The sequence below is a fragment of the Eulemur rufifrons genome, chromosome 15, assembly GCF_041146395.1.
Source record: "Eulemur rufifrons isolate Redbay chromosome 15, OSU_ERuf_1, whole genome shotgun sequence".
NCBI lineage: Eukaryota > Metazoa > Chordata > Mammalia > Primates > Lemuridae > Eulemur > Eulemur rufifrons.
Genome location: NC_090997.1, coordinates 9,879,217 through 9,893,777, shown reverse-complemented (window position 1 = coordinate 9,893,777; position 14,561 = coordinate 9,879,217).

Below are 14,561 nucleotides of genomic sequence, written 5' to 3'. Positions count from 1 at the left end.
ACCACCACCCTGCCACTAGTAATTGTTCCCGAATATTCTCCCTTTACCCTCATTCAAGAACTGGAAGAACAAAGTAATAAAAATAGTAACTAAGAAAACTTCCAAGACCTCAATATGAATCACTACTTACCCCCCTCACATGCTTCTGAATGACCTGACATCCTTGTAGATACATTTGTTCCTTTAGTTCTCGCTCTACGACAATGTAAATGCTCAGAGAAAATTCTGCCGGCTGTCTATTAAACCAACTGGTTCCAGGGCCATACCTAAGCTAACAGGAAGCATCATTCAAAAGGGGAAGTGGAAGGGCCAAGGACACCCTTTAGAGACAGCCCCCCTCATTGCCCATCTCCTTCTAGCACAAACACAAATTCCCCTGGTTTGGGAGGGAAGGAAAAACAAGATCCAGGTCTTTGTTTCAGAATCAGCACACCAACCACACATCTAGGCAGTAAGAATGACATGAAGCCTTTATTGAACTTTCCCATTCTTTCCTGAGGCATGAGGGACTTCATTGGGGCCTGGGTGACTGACCAGGCTCCTTGAGCTCCACAGGCCTTTCACAGAAGGGCAGTTTTGAGGCAAAAAGACAATGCAGAAGAGAGGGAGACTACAGCCACGTGAAGAGCCAAGTTTCCACGTTGATGGTAAATGGAAAAACCTTTGGGTCAGAGCTGAGCTCGGGGGACAGAAAGGAGAAAGAAGAGTAATGAAGGGAGGGGACTCATTTCCTCTTTACTGATGTTAGAGCTCATAGGATTCCAGCTCACAGCCTGCCCTCTCCACTAAGGAGTCATGTGAACCTTGTCCTCCCAGGGAACCTACACCTGTGAAGGCTGAATTTGTCTCTTGCTTCCTGAAGCTCGAATCTCCTCCCTAAGGTACAGTATAGGATGTTCTGGGGTGTGGTGCAGGGACCCGGAGTCCCAGGTCTACTAGCAGATCCTTTTCCAGATAGCTAAAGCTCAGGCAAGGCTGGGAAGCCTGGGCAAGGTCCCATGGGACGAGTCCTTCTGAAGGGTGTCTTCTCAGTTCCTAGAAAAAGGCAGTGTGAACAGACAGACTGCCCCCATGCTCTTTGTTGCAGCTTGTCTGAAGATCATGGGCAGGTACCATTTCTGTAAAAGAAAAAAAATCAGAAGACACTTGATAGACAAGACAGCAGCAGGGAAAGCAGACAGTTAAAAACACAGTAAGTAACTGGTGGCACACCTGCTTTTAAAAGACATTCACATCATCACTCCCATTCTCACAAGAATTCTGAATTGGGCATTATTATATTTTGTCACTTTTCAGGTGACAGGTAATCTCACAAAGGGTAAGGTGTATTTCCCATGATCACAGCCTAGATGGAAGCCCCTGGAGTTGGCAGTGAGATCTGCGGGCCCCAGGTGTGGAGTGCCACCCACCCCAATCTTCACCGGTCACAACAGGGAGGGAGGGAGCCCCAGCACCGAGGAGCCGGCGGGCCGAAGAGAGAACACCCGCACCCTGCGAGGGGGCCAGGCCTGGGAGAGGCCGGCCAGGCGCACGTACTTGTCCTTAGTCCTGGGCTTTTTCATGGCAAGCGGGAGACTGTCCTGGGATGGGAGAATGGAATCCTTCTTCCATGATAGAGAAAACAGAGAGGTGAAGGAGACTAGAGTGGAAAAGTGCGAGGGCTGAGGCCCGGGCAAGCGGGGAAGAGCTCAGGAGTGGCTTCGGAGCGGCCCGGGGCGCATCAACCCAGAGCTGGGAAACCCACGCGGGGTAAGTCAGGGGGCGCCCAGGCGCTCTACATCCCGGCCTCAAGGGGTTTCCTGCATCCTCAAGGCAGTTCTGAGCTTCCCGGCCGTCCCCACCAACCGGTTTGTCAACTGGAAGTCGGCTTAGAGGACCGGCTTAGAGAACCGCGGAGAAACAACCGACCGCGGTGCTGCCATCACAAAAATAACTGCCAACGGCTTTCCACCCCACCGTTAGCCACGCCCACCGCCCCGCCTCCCGCAGGCCTCCGCCAATCACCTGCCCTGCCCCGCCCCCTGCCCCGCCTGCTTTGTGGGAGGGGAAGAGCCCTGGGCCTTCCAGAAAGTTCCAGACCTCTGAGGGTCCTAGAGCGGCCTACCAGGGCAGGAGTTGGGGCAGGGCGCTCCGGGGGTAGCTGGAGCGCGGGGCTTCTGGGGAGGCTGGTGGGCCAGGGGCCGCGCAGGCGGGGCTTTGCGGAGTGCGGGTCAGCCGTGGTGTGGCCTGTGTGGGGACGTGCGGTGCTGGCGGTGCCTTCGCTGGATATTCACTGGGCCCCTGATCCACGGATACTCCCCACGTCCCTTTATCCTCGCACAAGGCTTTGTCTGGAAGGAACACGGCTTAAGGCGGCACAGAGTTAGGGGTAGGGCTGCAAATCAGACCCGCCTAATACCAACTTCCGACCTTTTTCCACCAACCAAAAGCCTGTCACGTGAAAGAAACGCTTGCTCGTGGTGGACCCAGAACCCTGCCTGGCATTTGAGCCACAAACCCCCACTTTCTCCCGCCCAGTTGCAGTGCCTTGGAAGACCCCTGGTTCTCTCTCAAAGCCACCGCACCAAGGATTCAGCCAATGGGAGAGGTTTGCTGAGCAGATGAGACGGCCGCTGACCAATGAGAAGGGGAGACTGTCTTAAGGCCTAGTTGAGGCTCAGCCCTACAAGGTCTAATCACGTCCCAAAGGCCACACTTCCTAATACGATCTCTTTGGGGGTTAGGATTTCAATGTGTGCATTTGGCGGGAGGACACGTTTAATTCATAGACAGAGTACATGATTTACAAATATTTTCTCTCAGTCTATTTGTTGTTTTTCCACTGTTTTGTAGTGTTTGTTGCACAAAATTTTTTATTTTGATGAAGTCCAACATATTTTTTTTGTTGCTTGTGGTTTTGGTGGACTCTCATATGTAAGATTCTGTTAGGTAAAATTCTTACATCTAAGAATGCATTGCTAAATCCAAGGTCGTGAAGATTTATACCTTTTTTGAAATAGGAGTTGTTACAGTCTTAGTACTTAACATTTGGTCTCTGATCATTTAAAATTAATTTTTGTGTGTGGTGTGACTAGGAGTCCAAATTAATTCTTTTGCACTGGATATCTAGTTGTCCCAGCACCATTTGTGGAAAATACTGTTCTTTCCCAAAGGATCTTAGGACCATTGGCAAAATCAGTTAACCATAGGTGTATGAGTTTATTTCTGGACTCTAAGTTCTATTCCATTGATCTGTATGTCTGTGCTTTGCATTTATTCATAAGTTTTTGGCAGTTTGTGTTTTTTCTAGGAATTTATCCATTTCATTTAGGTTATCAAATTTATTAGCATACAATTGTTTATAGTATTACCTTACAATCCCTTTTATATCTGTAAGTTTAATGGTGATGCCCCCTCTTTTTACTGATTTTAGTAATTTTTTTTTTTTTTTTTTGAGACAGAGTCTCGCTCTGTTGCCTGGGCTAGAGTGAGTGCGGTGGCGTCAGCCTAGCTCACAGCAACCTCAAACTCCTGGGCTTAAGCAGTCCTCCCGCCTCAGCCTCCTGAGTAGCTGGAACTACAAGCATGCGCCACCATTCCGGGCTAATTTTTTCTATACATATTTTTAGTTGGCCAGATAATTTCTTTGTATTTTTAGTAGAGACAGGGTCTCGCTCTTGCTCAGGCTGGTCTCAAACTCCTGACCTCGAGTGATCCACCCACCTCGGCCTCCAGAGTGCTAGGATTACAGGCGTGAGCCACCTTGCCTGGCCTTAATTTTAGTAATTTGAGTCATCTTTTTTTGTTGTTTGTTTCTTGCTTGGTCTAAAGTTTTGTAAATTCTGTTGATTTTTTTTTTGAAAGAATCAATTTTGAGGTTTGTTCATTTTCTCTATTGCTTTTTTATTCTCTATTTCATTTATCTCCACTCTAATCTTTATTATTTCTTTGCTATGTTTGCTTTGGGTCTAGTTTGCTCTTTTTTCCCCTAGTTCATCAAAGTGTATAATTAGGTTATTGATTTGAGATATTTCTTCCTTTTTAATGTAGCTGTGTGCAACTAAAATTTCCCTCTGAGCATTGCTTTTACTACATCCCGTACATTTTCATGTTTTAGTTTTGTTTTAATTTATATCAGAGAATTTAAAATGTTCTCTTGTGATTTCTTCTTTGAGCCATTGGATTACTTGAGTGTGTTGTCTGATTTCCACATATTTGTGAATTTGCTAACTTTCCTTGTTATTGATTTATTTTGTGGTTTCACTTAGTTACTTTTATTAAAAGTATTTATTAACATGGAAAATGTTATCCTTTAAATATTGACTGTTACCATTTTCAGATTAGTCAAATCCTAGATTACTAACTCTGAGAGACTGTATAAATCCATGAAAGGAGGAGTCATTTCTGTCTTGTCCAAAATATTCCCAGGGCCTAGCAGATAATTTAAAATGTAGAAGGCTATAAGTAAATATTTTTAAATAGATGAGTAAACTTGAAAGTATGAACAAATCCAGGTTGTCCCCCAAATCAACAAAACTGATACAATGGAGATCATTCTTTTCTGGTGTTAACTTTTGTGCACAAATTCTATCCTTGAACTGGTTTAAGAAGTGTTAACTTGCAGTAGTTATTTTTCAGATAGAGGCTTTTAATTTTCTGAGGTGTCTGTGTTCCTTCCTCTGTCCTCCCCCATCCTTCTCCTTCCTTTTTTCTCTCTTCTTTTTTCTTTTCTTTTATTTTTTTTCAATTTTTAATTTATTTTCTTTTTTAAAGAAAATTTCAGGATATTATGGGGGTACAAACGTTTTGGTTACATACAATGCCTTTGCATCGCCCAAGCTAGAGCTACAAGTGTGCCCATCCCCCATTCAGTGGGCTTTGCACCCATTACTTAGGAATTTACCCATCCCCTCCACTCCCCTCCCGCCTGCCCTGCACCCAGTGAGTATTACTTTCATGTGAGCACCTAAGTGTTGATAAGTTAGTATCAATTTGATGGCGAGTACATTTGGTGCTTGTTTTTACATTCTTGTGATACTCCACTTTGAAGGATTTTTAATTTTATTCCATTGTGGTTGAATAAGACCCTTTGTATGATTCCATTATTTTTATACTTACTGAAACTTGTATTGCCAAACTTATGGTCTATACTGGAGAATGTTCCATGTGGACTTGGAAAGAATATATATACTGTTGGTGTTAAGTGGAGTGTTTTATGGATGTCTGTTTTGTCCAGTTGTTTTATAGTGTTGTTCAAGTCTTTTTCCTTGATGATCTACTTCTAGTTATTGTATCCATTATTAAAAGTGGTATACTGAGGTATCCAAATATTATTATTGAACTGTTTCTCCCTTCAACTTGACAGTTGTTACATATTTTGGGGCTCTGATGTTATGTACATATAGCATATAATTCTTATAACTTCTTGATTGATTGGCTCTTTCATTATTATACAGTGTTCTTCATGTCTTGTAACCATTGTTATCTTAAAGTCTATTTTGTCTTCTTTTTGGTTACTATTGGCATGGAATATATTTTTTATCCTTTCACTTTCAACCTGTTTCTATATTTGGATCTAAATTAAGTATTTTGTAGACAGCATACCACTTTTTAATTCATTCTTCCAATCTCTGCCTTTTAATTTGACATTTTAATCCATTTAAATTTAATGTAATTATTGATAAGGAAAGACTTTTGCTATTCTGTTTTCTTTCTCTGTGTTTTCTTTTTGTTCTTCCATTTCTGCCTTTCTTTGTGTTTAATAGATATTTTATAATGCATTCTTTTGATTTGTTTCTCATTTATTTTATTGTATTTTTTAAGTTATTTTCTTACTGGTTGCCTTGGGAATTACAATTAACATTTTAATTTATAACAATATGGTTAGAGTTAGTACCAACTTAGTTTCAGGTGTATATGAAAACTTTGCTCCTATATAACGCCATCCCCCTTTATGTTATTGTCACAAATTATATCTTTTTACATTGTGTGCTCATCAACATAGATTTATATTTTTTATGAAGTTGTCTTATAAATCATATAAAAAAGGAGTTTCAAAAAATATAGTAATACTGACTTTCATCTTTACCTATATAGTTACCTTTACCAGTGTTATTTCTTCATGTGTATTTGTGTTACTTTCTAGTTTCCTTTCATTTCAACCTGACAGACACTCTGGCATTTTTTGTAGGGCAGGTTAACTAGCCACAAACTCTCTTAACTTTTGTTTACCTGGGAATGTCTTAAATTTCTCCTTCATATTTTCAGGATAGTTTTGTCAGACATAGAATTCCTGGTTTATAGAGTTTTTTTTTTTCTTTCAGCATTTTGGAGGACTTTTGGCCTCTATGATTTTTAATGAAAAGTCAGATATTAATTTTATTGAAGACTGCTTGTGACAAGTCACTCTCTCTTCTACTTACAAGACTTTTTCTCTGTTTTTGTCTTTTAACCATTTGACTACAATGAGTCTTGGTGTCGATGTCTTTCAATTTATCCTGCTGTCATTGAGCTTCTTGGATGTGCAGATTTATATCTTTCATCAAATTTGGCAAGTTTTTTTCTGTTATTCCTTTAAATATTCTTTTAACTTCTTCCTCTCTCTCCTTCTGAAACTTTCATTATGCACATGAGGGTATGCTTGATGGTGTTCCACAGGTCTCTAAAGCTTTGTTCATTTTTATTTAGTTTTTCTTTGTATTCCTCAGACTATATAATCTCAATTGACCTATCTTCAAGTTCAATAGCTATTCTTTTTTCTGTGTTCAAATTTGCTGTTGAACCTCCCTAGTGAATTTTCAATTCCTGTTATTGTGCTTTTCAACTTCAGAATTTCTTTTTAGTTCATTTTTATAATTTCTGTCTCTTTATTGTTTGTATGTGTGCACATGTGTATAGGATGTATGTATGTATATATGTTGTATATATTTATATTTATTAATATTTCTCTATTTTCATGGTTCCCTTTAGTTCTATGTACATAGTTTTCTTTAGCTCTTTGAGTATATTTAACATAGTTGATTTAAAGTGCCAAAGATAGGGTTTCCTTGAGAATAGTTACCTTTAATTTCTTTTTTTCCTATATATGGGCCATAGTATTTTGTTTCTTTGCTTACCTCATATTTTGTTGTTGTCGTTGTTGAAAACTGGAAAGTTTGAACATTATAATGTGGCAACTTTGGAAGTCAGATTCTTTCCCCACCCCCACCTTCTCAGGGTTTGTTGTTGCTGCTAGTTGTATTTGCTGTTTAGTTGGCTGGTTGTATGTTTAGTGACTTTTCTGAACTAGTTTTGTAAAGTATGTATAATGTCTTTTGTCACGTGTGGTCATTGAAGTCTCTGTTCCATTAGAATAGTGGTCAGCTAGGGATCTGATGGAGATTCCCTTAAATACCTGGCACCAAAAAAAAAAAAAAAAAAAAAAAATTCCGTGTCTTTGCAGATGGACTTTCTGTGTGTGTTGGTACATGCCTTCAACACTAAGCCAGACAGAGCATGAAGATCAGCCAGAAGTAGCAGGGTAGAGCCTCTTAATGTATTTTATGAACATGTGCCCATCCTGGTTATGTGCATGGCCTTCTATATTCCCAGGAATGTGTGGGAGCTTTTCCAAGCACTTACTCTTCAAAGCCTCTCACTCCCCACCCTTTCTCCCCAGGCTGTTAGGTTAGTCTACTGTTTTCCCCAGCTGTGATCTCTTTCCTTTGACAGCAGCAGGTATACATTTGCCTTTAAGTGTTTTCAACAAATTCTCTCCAGGTAGTTGCCTCAACCCTGGGAGTGTTCTAGATAGGTGAAACAAAGGCAGGGCCTTTGAGACAGTTCTTCAAGGATCCATCACACAGGTCAAATAAAAAACCACAACTGTTTGAGAATAAGGTCTGTTCTGTGCCCTCTAGTACTTGGTACATACTGGGAGTGCTGGCTGTTGTCCTTAGGCTGTCACCCAGCTGTGGAATGGGTGATAGTACGAGAGTAAGTAAAACTGTCATAAAACTCTTTTGAAAAGATTTAACTTTTTTTCTTGATTAAATGTTCCCCTGATTGCTATAAGCTTTTGATAAGATCCCAGGATTCCGAAAAGTTTATTCTCACAGTTTTTGCAGATTGTTTTTTTTTTTTTTTTTATGTAGAGAAACAGACTCATGGAATGTTCTTCTCCAACCATTTTTGCTCATGTCAAAGTGGGCAAGTTTGAAGTAAGTTCTCTTTAGGAGCTGAGTTCCAGGGAAGTTTAGTAACTTGCCCATGTTGTGTCTAGGCATAGTAAAAGTGAGGAATGGACACAGGCAGTTTGACTCTAGAGCCCAGTTTATCCAATTATAACATTTTTCATTCTTTCAGGAACATTTGTTTTACATCTGCTAAGTGCCAGTTACAGTTCTAGAAATTCAGAATTACCTCATTGTACAAAACAGCAAAGATCTTGTCCCTGAAACCTATGTTTTTATGGAGAGAGATTCATAATAAACATAATATTAATAAATAAATCGTTGGTATTGGGACTTAAGAAGTAGTATGGAATAAAGGAAGTGGGGTTCAAATTTGGCTTCAGGACTATTATGGGAGTGGTGTGATTACAATTTTTTAAGCATTTGTTTTGTCACAGTTGCCAAATTATAGAAAAGTTGCAAGAATAGTACATTAATTTCCATATATGTTTACTCACATAACACTCATCATCAACATTTTGCAATGTTTATTCTCTCTCCCTCTTTCTCGGTCATTTGATAATAAATTAGGTTACAACATGGTTGTTTACTCATTCATTATTATTTCCTAAGAAAAAGGACATTATCTCACATAAGCCTAGGACAGGTACCAGTCAGCAAAGTTAACATCTATACCATACTATTATCCAATCTACAATTTGTATTCTATTTCCTCTGTTATTCCAATAGCATCCTTTATAGCAATTATGTTTTCAAGTCCAGGACTTAACTCAGCATCACCCTGTGCATTTATTTGTCATGTCTGTTTAATCAGGAACAGTTTCTTCACTCTTTCTTTGTATAACATTGACATTTTTAAAGACTGCAGACCAGTTATTTTTTAGAATCCTCCACAATTTAGGTTTGGCTGATGTCTCTTGTGGATTAGATTTAGTTAATGCATTCTTGGCAGAAACACTATTTAAGTGATTTTTGTCTTTGTCAGTGAAATACATAATGAGGGTCATGTTGGTTTGTCCTTTTATTGATTATGTTAACTTTAATCATTTTGCTAAAATATTTTAAGCCAGATTTCTCCATTGCAAAGTTATTTTTTTTCTTTTGTAATTAATAAGTAGTTTTTGCAAGATATTTGGAGAGGATATAAATATTCTTTCCCTCTGGTTGATTCAATCTTATTCTTTGAATATGTAAAGTATTAACATGATTCCAAGTGTCAAACCATATACAAACTTATAATAAGTGAACTGGCACTCAATCCCCCACTCCTTTCACTGAATTGAGTTGCATAGATTTATGGAAAGTAGTCTCCTAATTTTTAAAAAAACTTTCTTCTAGATCAATGGATATTTCTTCCTTGTCAATTTCTATACACACAAATACATATATACATAATTTTTTTATATATTTTAATATATATTAAATTACCTGCTATTTTTGCCTACATTGTTGATTTTTCAAAAAAAAAAGATTTTTAATTTGTTTAGATTTACTGCTTTCCTGTTCTCTGTCTCAACTATTCATGTATTTAGATTATTTTCTTTCTTGCACTTTTTGAGGGCATTGTATTATTTTTAATTATTTTTATTTTTCTATGTTTAGAGATATAGCATTTATGGCCATAAATTATCCTCTGATCACTGCCTTAAATATATCTTATAGATGGGATATTTAATGGTTTGATTATCTTTTTTTTCAGAATCCTTTAATTCCTGTTTATATTTTAATCATCACTCAATTGTTTAATAATAAATTGTCTTAAAGTTCCAATTCGAAGGGCATCTTTAAAAAGGTGAAAGATTTATATGATCTGAAGAAAAACCAGAGTATCGAAGGGCATCTTTAACAATATTTTTGGATGTGAAAATCTTTTCTTAACAATTTGAATGATATATAACAGATGTATAATATACTTCACATTTTCAAGATGTATAATTTAATAAACTCAGATATTTATAAAAACTAATGAATATATCAATAAAATCCAAATTCTTTGTGTCTCTTTGCTATCTCTCCCTCCCCTTAATTCCCCACAAGCAACCACTCACCTGTTTTGTCACTGTAGGTTAGCTTGCATTTCATAGAATTTAATATAGATGGAAATGATATGTACTCTTTTTTTCGGTATGAATGACTTCTTTCAAGTCAGCATAATTATTTTGAGATTCATACATGTCTTAATGTTCATTTCTTTTTATTGCTGAATAGAATTCTGTCATATGGATGTATAATAATTTGCTAATTTAGTCACCTGATGATGACATTTGCATTATTTCCAGCTTTAACTAATACAGATAAAACTGCTAGAGACATTGGAGTAACATTTGTATGAACATATGCTTTCATTCTCTTGGATAAATAATGGTTGAATGACTGTATTATATGAAAAGTACATGTTTAACTTTTAAGAAACTACTAGCCAGGTGTGGTGGAATGCTCCTGCAATCCCAGCTACTCAGGGGTGGAGGATGAAGCAGGAGGATTCTTTCAGCCCAGGAGTTTTAAGTCAACCTGAGCAACGTAGTGAGATCCCTGTCTCTTAAAAAAAAAAAAAAAAAAAAAAACCCAAAAAACTACCAAACTATTTTCCAAAGTGATTGTACACTTCCCATTCTCAATAGCAGTATATGAGAGTTTTGGTTCCTCCAAATCCTTACCAATACTTGATACAGTTAGTTTTAATAATTTTAGCCATTCCAAAATTGTGTAGTGGTATCTTATGGTTTTAATTTGCATTTTTCTAGTGACTGCTGATGTTGAGCATCTTTGTGTGCTTATTGCCATCTGTATATCTTCTAGAGTGAAGTATTTTTTGAAATCTTTTACCCATTTTCTTATTGATTTGTATTTTTTATTATTCAGTTTTGAAAGATTTTATATATGCTGGGTATAAGTCTTTTGTCAGATATGTATTTTGAAAATATTTTCTCCCAGCCTTTAGCTTATCTTTTCATTCTCTTAAGAGAAGAAGAATATTATGTAATGATAAAATAATCCACAAGAAGATATAGCAATTATAAATATGTATGTACTCAAAGCAAACACTGACAGAACTGAAGGGATAAACAGCAGTACAATAATAGCAGGAGATTTTAACACCCCATTTTCAATACTGGACAGAACATTTAAACAGAAGTTTATTAAGGGAACAGAGAACTTTGAATAACACTATAGACCAAATGTACCTAACAAACATATATAGAACATTCTACCCAACAGTAGCAGATTACACATTCTTCTCAAGCATGTATGGATCTTTCTCCAAGATAGATCACATGTCAAATACAAAACAAGTTTAGGGAATGGACACGCTTGAAGCTCAGACTTGGAGGAATGGGGGGCATGGACAATATATATAACCTGAACTTTTGTACCCTCATAATAAGCTGAAATAAAAACAACAACAACAACAACAACAACAAAAAGTCTTAATAAATTTAAGAAGATGAAAATTATACAAAGTATCTTTACTGGACCACAGTGGAATAGAATTAGAATCCATAGCAGAAAGAAAAGTAGAAAATTCACAAATGTATAGATATTAAACATGACATTTTTGAACAAGTTTTGGGTCAAAGGAGCAATTGAAAAGAAAGTTATAAAATACTTTGAGACAAATGAAAATGAAAACATACTAAAACTTATGAGATGCAGTAAAAGCAGTCCTAAAAGGGAATTTCATAGTGATAAACATCTACATTACAAAAGAAGAAAGATCTCAGGTAAACAACCTAACTTTATTCCTCAAGGAATCAGAAAAAGAAGAACACACTAAACCCAGAGTTAGCAGAAGGAAGGAAATAACAAAGATTAGAGCAGCAATAAATAACATAGAAAATAGTAAAACAACAGAAGAAAATCAGTAAAACTAAGACTTGGTTTTTTGAAAAGATAATAAAATCTTTGCAAGTTACAAATCTTTAGTTAAACTAAGAAACAAAAGACTCAAATATATAAAATCATAAATGAAAAAAGAGCCATTAAAACTGGTGCCATAGAAATAAAAAAAGATTATAAGAGATTATTATGAACAGTTACACACCAACAAATTGGGTAACCCAGAAGAAATTGATACATTCCTAGAAACATACAACCTACCAAGACTAAATCAAGAAGAAACAGAAAGTCTGAACAGACCTATGACTAGCATGGAGATTGAATTGGTAATTAGAAACCTCCCAATAAAGAAAAGCTCAGGACCACAAATTCACTGGTGAATTTTACCAAATATTTAAAAAAAATTAACACTAAATCATCTCAAATTCTTCCCAAAAGTTGAAGAGGAGGGAATACTTCCAAAATCATTTTAAGAGGCCAGCATTACACTGATAGTAAAACCACAAAAAGGCACTGTTAGAAAAGAAAACAACAGGCCAATATCCCTGATGCATATAGATGCAAAAGTCCTCAATAAAATATTAGCAAAATACATCCAAAAGCACATTATAAAGATCATACATCATGGCCAAGTGAGATATATCCCTGAAATGTAAGAATGGGTCAACATTCAAAAATTAATGTGATACACCACCTTAACAGAACAAAACATAAAAATCACACAATTATCTCAATAGATGCAAAAAAACAGTGCTTAGCAAAATTCACACTTTCATGGCAAAAATTCTCAACAAACTAGAAATAGAAGGAATTTACCTCAACATAATAAAGGCCATATATGAAAAGTCCACAGCTAACATCACATTCAATGATGAACAACTGAAAACTTTTCCTGTAAGATCAGGAACAAGGCAAAGATGCCCACTCTTGCCACTTCTGTTCAACATTGTAGTGGATGTCCTAGCCAGAGCAATTAGGCAAGAAAAAGAAACAAAATGTATCCAAATTGGAAATGAATGAATCAAATTGTCTTTTTCTCAGATGATATAATCTTATTTGGAAAACCTTAAAGACTCCATTAAAAATAAAAACCTGTTGGAACTAATAGATTCAGTAAAGTTTCAAGATACAAAAGCAACATACAAAAATCAGTTGTGTTTCTATATACCAACAACAACTATCTGAAGAGGAATAAGGAAAACAATCCTCTTCACAATAGCACCAAAAAGAATAAAATATCTAGGAATGAACATAACCAAGTAGGTGAAATACTTGTATACTAAGAAAAATACTTATTTCAAAATATACAGTTATAGGAATCAATACTTTATGATACTAGCATAAAAACAGATATGTAGACTAACGAAACAAAATAGAGAGCCCAGAAATAAATCCATTCATAAATGGTCACCTGGTCTTCAACAAGGGTGCCAAGAATACACAACAGGGAATTTCTTCAAGAAATGGTGATAGAAAAACTGGATATCCACATGAAAAAGAATGAAACTGGCCCCTTATCATACACCATACACAAAAATGAACTCAAAATTGATTAAAGACTTAAACATAAGTCCCAAAATTGTAAAACTCCTAGAGGATGACATGGGAGAAAGCTTCATGACTTTGGTATTGGCGATGATTTCATGGATATGGCACAAAAACACAGGCAATAAAAACAAAAATAAGCAAGTGGGACTACATCACACTAAAAAGCTTATGCACAGCAAAGAAAACAATCAAGTGAAAAGGCAATCTGTGAAATGGAAGAAAATATTTGCAAACGCTGTATCTGATAAAGGCTTAATATCCAAAATATATAAGGAACTCCTACAACTCAAAAGTAAAAAATACTAATAACCTAGTTAAAAAGTGGGATAAGGACTTGAATAGGCATTTCTCCAAAAAAGACATACAAACGGCCAATAGGTATATGAATAAATGTTCAACGTCACTAATCATTAGGGAAAACCATGGTGAGCTAACAGCTTGTACCTGTCAGGATGGCTGTTATCAAAAAAGACAAAACACAAGTGTTGATAAGGATGTGGAAAACTTGGAACCCTTGTACACTGTTGGTGGGAATGCAAAATGGTGCAGCTGCTATAGAAAACAGTATGGAGGTTCCTTAAAAAATTAAAAATAAAACTGTCATATTATCTAGCAATCCCCCTTCTGGGCATTTGTCCAAAAGAATTGAAATAAGAATCTCAAAGAATATTAGCACTCTTCTGCTCGTTGCAGCATTATTCACAATAGCCAACACATGGAAGCAACCTAAATTCCCATGGACAGATAGATGAATAAAGAAAATGTGATGTATACATACAATGGAAAACTATTCAGCCTTATAAAAGAAGGAAATTATGCAATATGTGACAACATAGATGAACCTTGAGGACATTAGCTCGGTGAAATATGCCAGTCACAGAAAGACAAATACTGCATGATTCCACTTATACGAGCTATCTGGTGGTGGTTGCCAGAGGCTAGGAGGAGGAAGAAATGGGGAGTTGCTAATAACCAGGCATAAAGTTTCAGTCAAGTAGGATGAATAAGCTATAGAGATGTACCGTA